The 15,939-nt window shown below is 44.0% G+C and overlaps 1 protein-coding gene across 40 annotated transcripts in view; it reads left to right on the top strand.

Moving 5' to 3' along the window:
• The window catches only part of EPB41L3 (erythrocyte membrane protein band 4.1 like 3), a 139,124-nt gene that overhangs the window by 46,197 nt on the left and 76,988 nt on the right, over positions 1–15,939 (top strand). Inside the window, exon 1 of one of the 40 annotated variants that reach the window (XM_083824002.1) lies at positions 1,465–1,621. The exons of the other annotated variants lie outside the window; for them this stretch is intronic. The gene's annotated coding sequence lies outside the window, so the exon portion shown is untranslated. Of the gene's footprint in view, positions 1–1,464; positions 1,622–15,939 lie in introns of those variants that run through there. 40 annotated transcript variants of the gene reach the window in all.

The following is a 15,939-nucleotide window of genomic DNA, read 5'->3' as shown; positions in this document are numbered from 1 at the left end:
CCCAAACGCCGGGCTGGGGCCGCCCCGCGGAGAAATCACGCGTGGGGGGCTGCCTGTCACTCCCAGGTGTGGTGTGGAAGTGGCGGTGGCGGGGGGGAGGTGGAAAAATAAAAATAAAAACCCGAGGGCATCCCCTGGGAGGCCCAGCCTGCAGATGCGGGGGGCTCCGTAGCTCTTTATTCTTCCCTCAAAGAGCTGAAACTTTGTCAGATGCAGGGAGCCTGAAAACTCGCACCCCTGTCACCGCTGCAAGTAGCAAAGTGCGTCCGATGTGGCTTTGCAGTTTCCTGATTTATTTATTTTTTTTATTGGAAGTGGAGGGCGTCCTGCTTAAAGCTCTGAACGCCGTTTTGCAGCCTGTGCTTGTGTTTGAGGCAGAAAGTATTTCCTGAGCTCGACGTGCACGTCGGTTGGAAATAGAAGGAAAAGTACCTGCTTCATTGGAAGTCTTTTCAGTCAAAATAATTGCAAGTCAGAGGTTGCGCTTGCCAAAGAAAATCTCTAGGTTAGGTGTGTCCCACGTGCGTCTGTCTCTTTACAGTGTGGCAAGCTGAACTCTCGCCCTTTCATTTTACTTTTAATAACGTCAGTGTTTTCTTTGTCAACAGAAAGCAAAAAGATTCGTATATATCTAAAAAGTATCAATCTCATAGAAAATGAGCAACTAAGCAAAATATGCTTTTGACCAGTAAACATTCATCAAATTTAATCAAGTCTATACTTCTCCTCCAAAACTACAGAGAATAGCTCCTCCGTGGAGCAGAGGATGGAAAGACACGTGGTCTGATTTTTAGGGTGGTCCTTTGGGGACCCAGGAGTTGGGCTCGATGATCCTCGTGGGTCCCTTCCAGCTTGGGTATCTGTGGTTCTATGAAAGCTCAAGCTCGTCCTGCCGCATCAGCGCTGTGATTGAATTCACCGGTCTCGCTGCACCTGTATGTGTACTCCTGTGGTACACAGGGAGGTGAATGCTGCCGTGCTGCTCTCCTTGGGCTGGAAACTTTCAGCTCTGCTGCTGGGACGAGACCTGCGTGGCAGCACGGGGAGAAGACAGCTCAAGACCCCCGCGTTGGGGTAGGAGCTGTAGGAAGTTTATTGGCAGCACTGGCCGAGCAGGAGCGGAGCCCACGGCACGCCACAGCCCCGCTCGCTGCAGCAGCAAAGAACCAGGCGCAGTGAAGCGGCGTGCATTAAAAATACATTGCCTTTATTTCATCGGGCCGGCACGGCCCGCGCCTCTCCCCGGGCTAACTGCGCGCAGCCGCATCCCTCCCGTCCCTCCGTCGGCGAGGCGGCCCGTGGCCTTTTTTCTCCCCGGGGGCTGCTCCGCGTGACGGGGAGCTCGTCGGATGCGTGGCAGGAGCTCGGCCGATGGGAGCCGGCCTCTGCGGTGGGCAGGTTCAGCCTTTGGGAGGAGGAGGAGAAGAAGAGGAGGAGGTGGGGGGCAGCAGGGTGGGGCACCCCTCCCCAGCATCCTGGGCAGGGCGGGGCTGTGCCTGGCTTCGGGGGAACCGCGGCGAAGCGGGAGAGGGATGATCTTAGTTTGGGTTTTCTTCTCTCTTCCGAGAAGGAGCGAGTGAAGGTGAACCTCCGACTTACGTAAATCTTGCATTGAAACAGGGTGAGGTCTTTTTTTTTATCTGAAGGGGAAACCTTTGATGAGAAAGTTACTGCTCACGGGTTTTTATCTGAAGGCTGAGATTTTTTTTTAAATTTATTTTATATTTTTTTTTATAGATAATACAAGGTCTGATGGTAGGCTTGACCCACGACGGCATGCTCTTACCTATGTTTTTGTTAGATTTGTTGTCTGGTGCGTTGGTTGTGAATTCCTTGGGGGCAATGCATGGCGGCTTTTTTACATATGTAAAATGTCACTTCTGTGTATTTCAGGCATGATCCGGAGTTAACAGAAACTTCTTGAAATGTGTTAAATGTGTTATTCACAGCGGGTGACATTCAGGCTCGTTTCATGGAAATCCCATGTACCAGTAAAGGGCTGTCTGTTGTCTCAGAGAAGACATCAAACCATTTATAAGTGGTTATAAAAGAATACTTGTTTCTCATGAGATGAAGCGTCGTCTTTATCTACCAAGCTTTAGCGTTATCAACATGAAAGCATTTATAACTGTTTTTCACATTGAAATACATCCCGCAGCGTGAATCTGTGTACGTTCAATGCGCGTTCACTGTGTGCTGGCCTTTGAAAACAAAGGGTCGGTCCACGCAGGGAAGGCTCTTTCATGAATCTGCAGGAGCTGTGCTTTTCTCAGTGCATGCAGTATGGCCCTAGAATATTGTGTTTTAGCATCTGACTTGTCGCATTTTTAACTGGAAGTATGATTGAAGGGTTTGAATTGTCAAAGTGTTTTGTTCAGACATAATTTCTTTCTTATGAAGTGAAAACAAATGTGTGTGTATAACTGAGAAATATGATTGCTGTCAAATAAGCTGAAGATTAAGATGAAAACATTTTTATTTTATTTTATATTTTTCCGAAGGATCACGATGGATTGTTTTTATTTGGTACAAAAGTTAGAGTATGTAAAGTGGTGTTACCCAGAACTAGACTTAAGGAAATATCACTAAGCAGTTTGAATCAGTACCATAAAGGAAATTTTTAAAAGAGGAGAAATACTGAAAAGATAGGGGATTATCTTAGTTTTACAGCATCCTTCTCTTAATTTTTAATCACCAGCATTCGCCATTTCTAATGATGGGGTAGTGGTCCAGGTCTAAATGTGGATGCAGATGCATAGCCCTTACTCTCGCATTAGCTGGCTGGAAACACCCAAAGAGAAATGCTTGGTTTCTCTGGGAAGATCTCCAGTCAGTGAAAGGAACAGCACCAGCAGTGGAGAAGAGGAGCATAACCACTTGTCTTGGCTTCAGTACAAGAGTCCTATAGGCCCTTTGCTCCTGCGCCTGCCATTATCGGTAGTCGTCACTGTAAGCATCAGTGCAGAGGAAACTCAGGAGGATTGCTGAGAACTAGATATTCATGGAGAAATGGGTCAGTATTTGGGACAACCGAGTTAATCTGAGACAATATGCCATACAGACAGCCTTCTCCCTATTTCCTGCTCCTTTCCTGAATAAGTGATGTCATGCGATTTTGAGAAATTGTCAGCTTTTTGTCTCTGGAGCAAAATGCAATCTTTACTTTTTATTTGGCCTTTATTTGGCTATATCAGCAGAGCTGCTCATTTTTAAATAAAACGGATAAAACCTAAAAAGCAGTTATATTAATTTTCTAAATCACTTACAAATCTATTTGCATTCTACAGGACATAGTATATGAAAAGGCAATACGTAAATGAAAGTTTTAAAAGCACGTAAAAATAAAAAAAAAAAAATAAAAAGGAGGAAAAACCCTTTTTATATGGACCCCTTCCAGTTTTACCCTTTCCTTTATAGACCTTGGAAGTACTTTGTGTGCCGCAGACAGAGAATCCCTTTCAGTGGCTTTGCTACCTATCAAAAGTGATCTGTTCGCGAGCCGAGAAACAAAAGCAGTACTGAAGTGCGTGTGAGGATCACCCACCAGATGTTTGATCCCGCTGAGGAAAGCCTTTAGCTTGGAGGGTTAGAGAAGAATGTGGAAGCCAGGGACTGGGAACGTGTGTGTGGGGGGCAAGGGGTGGAATAAATTGAAAGCATCTGTGGATATAAAGAAAATTTGGGGGAAAGGGAGGGGAGTGTTAGCGAGATGCAGTGCTGGCTACATGCACGCACGCATGTATTGGTATGAAATGTGTGCTTACTGACAACGTAGTGGAAGTGATAAGTCATTGCACTGCCTTAATGGGTTAGAGACAATGGACAATGGTTGCTGTTGCAAGTTAAAAACCCAGCTACCAAGGCACAGCGTGCGTCCGTCCATCACTTGGCTTTTACTGCAGCCCGTCCCCTAAAGCAGGGGCTGGGTTTTGATCCCAGCAGTACTGGCTGGGCTGTGGGCAGTGAAGGGCGAGTTTTTTTGACGTGGGCATGGATGCCTTGCAGGCTCTTATTCGGAGCTGTGTTGTTGGAGGACAAGCCATGTGGTGGGGGAGAGGAGGGGAAATACACGCCTCCAGGCCCGTAGCAGAGCAGTGGCTTTGCCTGGCTCCCCAGCTGCCCTCTCCCCACCTTCATGTGTCCCCTTCCTATGGCTGTGGTCACCACTGGGGTGCCCCTTCACTAGGCTCACCAGTTGGGTCCCCAGGGCATTGCTGATGGCAGTGGAGCAGGAGTCCCTGGTGAAAATCTCCTTGTTTACTCCACGTGAGCATGAGGGCAATTATGTGTAATGCCTCCTGGTTTCCTAGGACATACTGGCTGCAAATAAAATCTCGTTTAATAAGCCAGCAAATGCAAGCAGGCTGTGAAAAAAAAAATGCTCTACCAGACCTAGGAAACATATGTTTATGCTAGCTGAAAGACCTGTTCTTGCACCCCGACTCGCGTCGGGTGGCATCTTTGTCTGCGAGCCTTCCCACGGAAATTGGTAAGCCTGCCCATGAAGCAAGGCTTGATCCGGGTTAGACAGAAACATCAAGATCCGACCCTACAAACTGTAGCTTAGGTCAGGAAGCTGTAATCTCTCTGAGGACCCTGGAGATGATTACTTCACCACGTCTGCTGAATTCATCACTGTTTTCTTTCAATTGAATTACAGCTGTTGCAGAGCAGGGCTTTGGGCGTGCAGCGCTCCGTCCCTCCGCTCCCCAGTGCTATGGGATTGCTGCAGGCACCCCACAGCTGCATGTGGGTGGGTACCCGAACGTATGCATCTGTGCACACCCAAACATTGCCATGTGGGAAGTGTGTGCACCAAGAAACCCAGTATCTCTGGTTTATTCCTCATAGGTGATGCTTAACTTTGCGGTATCAGTAAATCTGAGGTTTGGTTTGAAAAAGAGAAAAATGTGTTCTAAAAAAAAAAAAAAGTCTTTTCAGTTTTTCTAGATGGTCTTGGTAGCCGAGGCACTGCACAAGTTAAGGAGCTGCACAAGTTAAGGGGAATTTGGCATCTGTGTTGGCTGGAGGGGTGCAGGGACGGCTGGGAGGAGTGCAGGATGACCCAGCACGTCACCCTGTGCCCCAGCAAGGAGTAAAACAGAGGTTTCAGTCCCACTTCAGAGGCTGGCACTGGACAGAGTTGCCTTCTGTTGAGTAGTTTTCTGTAACAGGTAACTAAATTTGTCATTTTGCTTTTCTGGTACTTTGCTGGTTTAACCATTTATCTCTCTAGGCAATTACCGGTGTAAAATCTTGGGGAAAAACAAATACAGAATGGCAGGCCCGACTGCAGGGATTAAAGATGAAATGAAATTGCTGATTTTTATGTTGGAACTTTCATTTTCCGTTTTTTCTCTCCGGTGGATCATTCCAGAATACTGAAAGTTTTGGTTAATTATATGTGCTTAAAGGAAAACACTATAATGTAGTTTCCATGTACTGGAGCATTATTCTTGTACAGCTGGAGCTGGCAGCTTTTCATTCCCTTACCACCTCCTTTTTCTCCTAAAAATAGCAGCACACTACAGTGGGATTACAGGAGAGGCAGAAGAACGTTTCCTGAGCAACAATTTTTGCTGGATGGTAGTTGAGGTAACACTACAATCAGATTTTGGAGGAGTCAGAGGGAGATAGGAATAGGAATAGATTGAAATTGGACAGAGGCAAAACGGGGTGGAGAGGATGAGGGTGGTGGGTGGGAAGCATACTGTAGTGCCACCGAGATGTGCTGGGCTATGTCACAGTCTGCCTGGGGAATCAGGAGAAGCCTCACCACTTGAATCATTCAGAAGTTGCTGAGACAGAGCACTCAGCAGCAAAACGTGGGGAACAAACTCACGGCGCGCGTAGGAGACACGGGCAAAATGACCTAATTTCCATCTCTGATTTTTATGATTTATTAAAGAGTTTTGCAGGCTTTCTTCTAGCAGGCTTAGAGATGGAATTTGAGGCACGGCAATTAGGAGAGTCCTTTAATTCTGTGCCAGCACTCTGTCGGCGTTTGATCACTTACTTGCCGCGGTAGCATGCGAAGCAGCAGCAGTTCTCCACTGCTGCACACGCAGGTAGCAGATGGGCTCTGCTCTGTGTTAGTACCCTGGTTTTGTCCTGCACTCAGTGCCACTAGTAGTGTAGGTAGATTGTATATGTATGTATAGAGACTATACAAGCATGTGTAAGAAAAATAATGTATGAATGTTTTAGAGTAGACATCTGGAAAAAGTTACAGTAAAAAAGATAGTGCCCCCCCACCAAGAAAATACACTTACCATGCCACCCTCTTTACTGACACCCTGGAGAACTAGAGAATAGTTGATTTGTTTCAGTTTATTGCAGTCCTGGGAATCCCTTTCTGCCCATAATGGGTTAGCGAAGAAGAGCCAGCAGACAATGCTGCCCCCCACACTGGCTGGCCAAGGACGGGAGAAAAGGCAGCGCCCAGCTCCTCCATGAATGTATTCAACTATATTCGACCTTCTGTCCTCATAAACTGCGTGCCTACTTGCATTTGTATGTAATTAAATGTGCCACACAATTGATTATTGCTATGGTAAAATACTATTATCACCAATTTTCTTTGAAAATCCTGCCTTTCTCTTGAATGTTGGTGTCTAGGTCATTATTTCTGCTCAGTATCCACTGGCCAGAATTCTTGCAAAACCAAACCAAAATACCCAGAATTTCACAATGTTTAAAGTTCAAAAGTATTTTATCCTCATTTGCTACTGCTGTGACACATATTTCTTGACTTGTTCTTCAATGTGCGAACCCATAACTATTTTTCTTAGACTCATATAATACATAAAATATAAATATTGTATTTTGCAGCTTCTCTACTAACACGGTAGTGCAGAGCAGTAAAGCCACTCCTTTTCTCAGCCTGAGGGGACAGTGATTGAATTAAGGATGCTGAAGTGAAGAATAAAAAAAAAAGTTCCTTCTCTTTCAATTTTTACCATCTTCCTGCTGCTTTGCTATTGGAAAAGACATAAAATGTCTCTTTCCAGTATATGGCAAATGGCTTGGTTTTGGGGTTAACCCTGGAACCGAAGCAGTATAGTTTCTGCATTGCACTGACCAAAGCAATACCAGCAGCTTCTGCAACAGGAGTGCCTGTATCAAAGCAAACTCTCTGCCTTGTTTTGTACTTGCTCCCTCTCAAGGTTCACTTTTGTTTTTGCTTATCCCCTGGGCAGACACAATTATTGCATTTTCCATAGCCCTTTGTTGTTCTGAATCCCCTCACCACACTAGCAGTTTGGTTATTGCTCTTTATTTTGCTGTTTGCCTGCGTCTTGCATTTTCCGTGGTCTAAAGCAATGCTTTCTAACTCTTGCTGGTGTTTCTTCTATCTAATAGCAAGGTAGCTGGTATGAAAGATGTCCCCTGTGACCTTCTGATCCTCAGATGTTGTTCTGAAGAATGCAGTCAGTGTAGTTATGCTTCCTCCTTCTGACCAGTTTGTGGAAATCGATACAAATGTTTAGTACCTCTGCAGACTTGTAAGAAATCTTGTTCTCCTCTTTTTTCAAAGTAAAAAATGTTGATGTGTAATAGATGATGCAGTAACGAGCCAGTATGCACATTATAAAGTTACAAATTACCATAAGAAGATACGCCGTTCTCTGGCCTCCAAGCAGTTATAAAGGGATAAAATAGATGCATTTAGTTTACTAAAAATGCTTTGCTACATTCTTTTAGGTCACGCCAGGGCTCTCTGTGTTCCTAACTCACAGAATTACAAGTTTGCTTCCTTAGTAGTGTCCTCTGTGCCTGTGATATTGTTGAAAGAAGAAAAATCACTGCAGGATGGAACTTGGCAAACAAATCAAGGACTCAGCCAAGGAAATGCATTGTCTGTTAATTTTCTAAACAAAACTAGTTCAGTTGAATGCAAGTGCATTTGCCTGTTTTGTATCTGGTTTCCACTGGCTGTATTTTGATTTTTGTAACATAGACATGATAAGCAATTATTTGTGCTTATGTGGCATTGTTTAAAAAATACTAGTGGTTAAATATTTCTTAATTAAATGTTGGCTGCTGAGCCTGAAGGAAACTGTTCAGAAATTCAGAAGGGGTAGTACAAACATTAACAAGAGTCTGAATAAGTGTTGGAGTGATAAACAGGATTATTTCCTACTTAAAAACATACCAGTTTGAGAAGTTGGCTGGGAAAAAGCCACTCTTCGATAGGGCATGTTTAAGCCCAACATCTTGAGATTCTCGAGAGAGGAATCCTGCTTTCTAGTGGTGTTTGGCCTTTGTTTTAAGACCTTGTAAAATCTACTCTAACCTAGTATTCTGAAATTACAGTATATGGAAAACCCATTTTAAGTTACTCTGGGAATTTTTAGAACTTTATTTCTTTCTGAGCTCTAGTTAAACATGTGGTAGGGAAATTACTTATCAGTAATACTACAGAGATATGAAATTAGTACTGAAGTGCAATATTTAATGTCACTTAAGATAGCAGCTCTGCAAACTGCATGGTATCTTCAGGAAATGGAGCGGTGAGGCAGGACAAGTTTTTCTGTTACTCCTGAAGAATTGGCATGTGCCGTTGCTGGCAGTGGGTACTGGAATGGCCCCACAGCCTGTTATGTCACTCCTCATCGCAAGGAAAAGGCAGCTACTTGAAAAGTTAGTGGGAACTTGGAAATATGTACGGCGTTCCATGGGAAAATGAAGGAATAACTGATAGCAGGTGAGGCCTCCACTCACGCGTGGGTGAAAAGCTCCAGAAGTCCTTCCTGCCAAAGCCCCTTCAAGGTGCAGATGAAGCCCTCAACAGTGTTTCTGCCTCCTTCCTTGCAAAGCGCAGTGTTTTCTGTCAGTGCGTTTGCTCAGGGTCCTGCCGTGCTTTGGAAAACCTCTGCTAAGCTATGAGTGAGCGATGGAGGATGAAGGTCCTGGCGCCCTCCTTGCTACAGCGCCTACAAGGAGAACTGTTTCACCCTGGGATGCTGCGGCTCCTCCTTCCCCACCTCCAGGCTTCCCTGTAGTAGATCTTCTGGTGGGTAGCTGGCTGTCTGTGCCGCTTGATCCTTTGTTGTAGACACCATGAAGATTAATAATTCAGTTTGTCAGGTGAAAATTTAAATTGCAGCAGTCACACCTCTTGTAGAGTTATCCTGTGATTAAAACTGACAAACAGTTTTCAGTGAAATGTTGTTTTTGCGTGTTCCTAACCTTTCAAAGCATTTGTGTTTGAAGCTTAAACGTGCCATCCGCGCTCTTCAAAATTCACCTTTAAAAACATGCTTAATATAAGGAGGGAGGAAAGTTTCACCTATGGTTTAGAAAGAACTGAAAGTGTGTTTGTTTCCACTTGAAATTTTGACCCTTCTTGCCTTGCCGCTAGGAACAAGCCATAGCTGTCCAAGCTTTGAATTTTTACACCTGTCTGGTGTGATCTCTTCACTGAAGAGTGATGCTGTTAGATTTGATGAAACCAGAATGATTTATCTTCTGGTAGTCTCCCAAAATAGTCTTAACAGTAGTTGATAAAGGCTGAGCAGTCACTGAAATATTTTGCAACATTAAAACCTTAAGGCATTTAGCAGAAAGTTGGGAAGAAAATCAGCAACCTCGAGCAGCAGAATAAAATTTAAACTGAGTGCGTTCCTTTCCTGTGTTTCCACTTTGTTTAAATGGCAGATAACTTTCTGCAAGGGCGCAGCCTTTGTCTTGTGTGGAACCAGCCTGCAGCTTCAAAACCACAAAAGCTGTATCTGAAGAGCTCGCATTATCTCAGCCACGTGAGGCAAAATGCAAGGCCAAGGCACGTCATGACTCCCAAACATGTTAAGAGGAAACAAGAGGGAGGCTGACCTGCAGCCTTCCAGGGTTTCCAGCAACAGGCGACACGGTTGCTTCGGGGCCGTGTGTTATTGGGATTGCTGATGGACACTTGCCAGTTGTGTTATGAATGGATCTTGCTTGCTGTTTGCAGCGATAGCACTGTGGCAGCCAAGCAGACGTTGCCCTGCTCTGGAACAGATAATATTTGGAGACAGGGGGGGTGGGGGTGGGGGGGCTGTTTTGCTTTGCGGGATCGAGGGTGCTGCATGTGGTTGTCCAGCCTTCAGACTGAGGGTGGGGGAGCTTTGGACTCTGCAGGTGTCTCAAGCTGTATTTCCACTGGGGCTAAGCGTAACATGAGTTTGTGGATATTCAGTGGGGTCTTCTTGTTGCAAATTTGCAGGGGTTGTGGATCATCATCCTACTGAAGCCTGTGGTGCGTGCATACCGGGCATTAGGCTGCTTCATTGTCCCAGTGAGGCCATGCAATGTTGTAAAAAAAAAACTAGTGTTCACTTCAGACGTCCTCTCATTTTTTTTTTCAACTGGGAAGCCAGTAATTTTCTCATAAAATAGTGTCCTCTTGAACACTGCAGCAACAGCTTCCAACAAAAAAGTTGCCAACCATCTCTGTGTAGAAAGGTAATCATTTACATGAATGTGAAAAACAGATTTTCAAGACCAAATTGCTAACCCCAATTTAGTGTTGCAATCCAAAGTAAGATGCTTGGTTTTTCACTGTGTTTGTTCAAAAGATATTTCCAAATCCTAATTCTTTCATTGTAAACTCTGGGCTTGGATTGAGCAGCTGTGTAAGTCCTGGTGGATACACAGTTCTTGGCAGTGGATTTGCCATGCAAAACATGTGAGCACTTGTAGCTTTTACCCATCAGTCTTCAAGCCCTTTGCACTCCACCTATTGGCACTATAAAAAGGTATTAGTTTAATTACTTGCTTGTTTAATTTCCTTGGTAAAAGATGAGACAACTTGTAAGTACATGGAAGGGTTTGGGCCTAAAACCTGTAAGTGTAAGAGGCTTTGGTCCTAGCCCGTGGTCTTAGAAATTGGAAAAAGAGCTTTTTAGGGACTACTTAGAATGAAATGATGCATATTAGTGCCATCCCTGAGTGTGGCAGCTGGAAAGTTTAATTATAGGCTGGAAAGTCAGTTAGGGATTAGGGAAAGTGTTAGCAGAAGGGGTGAATGTTACTGACAGCTGTTTGCTGTAGGCCTCAGAGAGGCAGCGGACGTAAAGAACATAAATAAAGAGCAGAGCCAAGCATATACGGGCTTTGAACACTCAGGAACTCCAGGTCACTTGTTCCTTGACACGTGAGCCTGATTGGTGTGAAATCATTTTAATGGCTCACATGCATAAAGATGGGGGGGGAAAATTCACGTGTTTGTTTAGGAGCCTTGTGCACGGGCGACATCGTGTTCGCTGCTCGAAAACAGCACCTGCGCTGAGGCCAAGGATAAATGTGGAGAGGATGAGGAGTGAGGGGCCATGTCCACATCAGGCGAGGTGCATAGGCCCAGAAGAAGGATACCTGTGCAATGAGACATCAGGTGCTGGGGACCTGGCACCCCAGCCGCGTGTGTTTTGGGGCATGCGCTTTGCCCTGGCTTTACTCTGGTCTCAGCCAGCATGCAGGTGGTGCCTGCTGAGACCACTCCTCTTTGGGAAACAGAGAACAGGGGATGGGCCTGGAGATGTGCTTCAGATGTGCCTGGAGATGTGCTTCAGATGTGCTTCTCACTCTCACTGCAGTTAAAACAGGGTGGAAAACACGTCACTGAGCGTGGGGTTCCCCGTTTGTAAGAGTACTGCGACCGGTGTTGCAGACCTGCACCGCTAGTTTGAAGGAATAGTCCAGATCCTTTCACCTGGAAATATTTCTGCATCTGCCTAGCACACCTGTAAGTCCTGTTGTGCAGCTCAGGCAATGGTGCTGAGATCGGTAATGTTACGAATTGCTAGGACAGTTATGGCAAATGCAGTGTTAAAAATGAATCAGTCTTGTCTGTCATTTTTTTCTCAGGATTGGAGTTTTTTCATTCAAGTACATTTGGTGTGGTCTGAAAATAGCTTTTTTTCTTCTTCTGTGATACAGGTTTTTCACTATGTATGTTTTGTTGGAATGAGGAGGAGTTGGGAGGGATGTGTGCCAGACTTAAGCTTGCTAGGTGCATACGTGACTTATGAAATCTGCTTTTTAACACACTGCAGTTACCGGAGGCCATCCTTGGAGAGGACAAAGAATGATAACAACCACCTATGGAAAAAAATAAAAAAAAATAAAAAACACTACAAGGAAAAATACAGATATGTTTTTGGAGGATGCTTTAAACAGACATGTCATAGTGACATTTCAGTGGATTTTCTATTTTTACGTAGAAGAGTAATAGCATATATGGAGAAGTTTGGATTTATCCCTATTGGATGTGAATTTTAAGGCTGCCTTTTACTCAGCTGCAGTAATAGATCTGCTTCACCTCACAGACTGCTGTGGCCTAATGGCATACTGTCCTGAGCACTAACGGAATAAAATAAGGAATAGCTTTCCCTATAAAGTCAAGCTAATTTGAATATTTGATGTTATTTATAACACATGTAATAATTTTATAGTTGTACATGATCTTCTTTGACAATCAAAACTTGTAGAGCACAAAAATGTGTGTCTAGTTTAATAAGATACAAGTGTCCCACATGAGGCTTATGAATGTTGTGACACCATAGTTACTAAAAGGCAGTAACTCAGCCTTCCCATACATAATTTGCTATGACTGATAAAAATTAATGTATGGCTGCCGTATATAAGATAGTACAGCTGGCTTCTTGAAAAAGAGCTGTGTGATATTAATACCAAACATTTGCAGCTTTTGCGTGCTTGCCGATTTCAGCTCCAGCTCTGTTTGCTGGTGCAGTTAGGTGGCTCAGTGTCCGCCTGATCTGAGTTTCTGTCCTCACTGAGCTCTGCATGCGTTCACGTGAGCGGGGACAGAAGGCTCCGGCCAGCATCCCAAGCTGGGTCAGTATTGTGGTGCTGGGGGACTGCTGGCGCTGTGGCCAATGCCACTGCTTTCCATTCGACGGGAAAGGACAAAGGTATTTACACCTCTCTTTCTTGAAGAGCTTGTGTTCCTCGGGGAGCTCGCTGGCAATGGATAGAAATGCTGGACAAGAATTCACAGCAGGCGTTTCCTGTCCTCAGAAGTGTGAGCAGAGAGAGAGAAAAAAAAAATGCTAATAAAATGCAGTTCATTTTGGGGATGGTGGACTTATATATTTCAACCTGTTTTACTTACAGTTATGTTAGCATAGGTCAAGCAACGCACTGAATTGCAGATGAAATAATAGGAAATAAAAAGAACTCTCATCTTTCTGGACACAGCATGCTTTTATGGGACCATAAAAGATTACAAATAGGGTAAAATGGGGAAGTGCCTTGGGTGTGTGTTTTGGGAGTTTTGCCCTTTCTTTTATGCTTGCATGTGGGTGTGCGTGAGGAAGACAAGAAATCCTTAACTTGCTTAGTGTGCAGGCTGCTAATTTTTTTTTCCAGTTGATTTTTCTTCCCCTCAGCTTGGAAAACCCATTAATTACAGCTGTAATTCTGAGACTTAGATGCCGTTCAGGGCACAAAGGCCCCTGCCGTGTTTCTGGTCTTGTTTAGTACTAATGGATTAGACAAAAATCTCAGAACCCCACCCTGAAATCTTGCAAGCTGCTTTTCTTCTTAAGAACTCCTGCATATCCAAGCCCACACTTGTATCTACTTAAGCCAGCTGGAACTATCTTTTCTGTTAAGTTTTCAGCCGCCTCAATGCCAGCCATTGTCTAGCAACTGGTTTGCTACTTCCATGAAGTGGTATCTTATAGTTGCCTATCATCCAGTTCCTTGGTCTCTTTGACCCAATGGCACATTGTCTGCTGTGATGGAAAGAGCAGATGTTCTCCTTGGTGGTATCATAGGTTCAGTTTTTGTTCCTTCTTGGCTCTCTCTGCTGCAGTCTCTGCAGGGGGCCGTACGGTCTGTAACTGCCTGGCTGTGCTCCTGCAAGATGTTTGGACCTCGTACATGTCCTCTTGAATTCCTCTCCACTTTTCCCTCTGAGTGTTATGAAGTTGCATCCATTGCATTGTTCCCAAAATACTTCTTCGCTCTTGCACTGGAAGGATGCAATCAGAATGATGCAGTTGCTCCATTTGCAGGGACATCTATGCTTCACCTGCTTGAAATGCTTGGGCAGCTTGCACAAAAGATAAGAAATCAACATCAAAGCTGTTCTTGAAATACAGGTTAAAAGAAACCCCCTCAATCAGTCTTTTGGTTTTCTGTTTTTCATTGGTGAGTTCATTTCACAAGCGTTTCAAGATGCCCTGATTAACGTGAAAACACAGTCTTTAAACACCATTTAACTTTTGGTTCATAAGAGTTGAACCAAGCATTTGCCAGCATATTGGAAGGGAGCTGACACTTCTATTGCAAATAACTTTTCCCCACAAGCCCTACTTGTGTTGAAACAGTTTGAGTTCTGGCTTCCAGCCATAGGTTCACCTAAGCATGTTACAAGAAGTGACAGGTAGACAGAAGTAATACATATTTTAATGTGCTTGACTCGGCTAGAGACCATAAAATGGAATAGACTTTTCTTTGCTTTGCTAGCAGATGTGAGCTTGCTCCCAATTTATTGATAAGTTATGGCATTGCCAACACTGCCACTCGGGTCACCTTAATGTCCCAGTGGCTCTTGAAATCAGATGAGAAATTGGAGTTCCTGAGGTGTTTTTTTTTAAAGATGCCATCAACTCTTGTGAAAATGTGCTGAGGTGTCAGCCCACCCGAACAATTGTTAATGACTCTAACACCTGCCCAGTACCAAGGTGGGTATTTCTTGAGTGCTTGTTTCAGCAATGGACGGAAGCTATAAGTGAAACTGGAAGTATTTCCTGTTGGTATTCCCTTATACTTTAATAAACAAAAGAGTATCATGACTTGAATGTACTTCAGATACCGGGAGCCACAGTTGTTCTAACATAAATCATGTGCAGTCTGTCACTGAAACTAGATCTTGTACATCAACAAATACTTTACTTGTTTGAATGATACTGGGCTCAAAAGAAGGAACTCCATTATTTGATTTTTTCCATTTTACGTTTAAAAATATCTACCCAGTAGAATTTTTTTGCTTACTTTTTATTGAATATAATGTAGTTAAGATGGCTTTTTTTCCGCTTGGGAGATCTTTAGCCAAGAGTTTGTAGAAAACAATGTAGGATTACAAATAAATCACAGGTTAAGACTAAGTTGGTAGTGTCACAATATTGTGAAGATTGCGAACTTTTTAATACTGGGAGGCATGAAGTATTGTTTTAAGACACAAAGCACTCTTTACAATCTATTTAGCACCAGTAAGTTCAGTTGATCCTCAGCTGAAAGTAGGGTTTGGATACTATTGCTCAGAAAAGCAGTGGACTGATCAGAAAGAGAATAGAGGAGGGGGAGGAGAGTCTAAGAGAGGGCTAAAAATAGGGTTTGCAAGAAGAGGCAGAGGAGAGAGTAGTCTAAGGGGAGAACAGCAGCCGTCTGCAAGCTGCAGAGCCATTTCACACATCCACCGTCATCAGGATAAGGAGTAGTGTGCTTACATTTCAAGTAGGAAGAATTAGGTCAGACATTTGGGAAAATTTTCCTAAACAGTAAGGCGAAGGAGTCAATGTAATAAATTCCCTGTGGGGAATATGGAAACTTTGTCATTGTGGGACTTCAGTAGCAAGTGGCATAAATAAATACCACAGTGAGTTTAGAGAAGGGGTTTGGAAGGGGACTGTGAAGACACTTTAAAGCGATGAGTAGCCTGATCCAGCACATATACGATGTGCTTGTTTTGTTGTTGGTGGTTTTTGCCTACTTTGTATGGCTATCCGTCCACCCCCCACCAAATTTTGGTGGCTGCTGCTGTAGAAATATTTAATGCTTTTCTGGAGCTCGGAGAAGGATTATTTACTTTTTCTTCTCTGCAGACTTTGTTAAAAATGATTTTGTAAGTGTAAGGGTGGTTTGTGTGGCCCAAGCTGTAGCGAGAAGCATGCATGTAGTGCATGCTGCGGAAAGCAGAGTCAGTCGGAC

The sequence above is a fragment of the Anser anser genome, assembly GCF_964211835.1.
Source record: "Anser anser genome assembly, chromosome: 2".
Taxonomy (NCBI): domain Eukaryota; kingdom Metazoa; phylum Chordata; class Aves; order Anseriformes; family Anatidae; genus Anser; species Anser anser.
The sequence above is the reverse complement of the archived record's forward strand: the minus strand, read 5'-3'. Positions and strand labels throughout refer to the sequence as shown.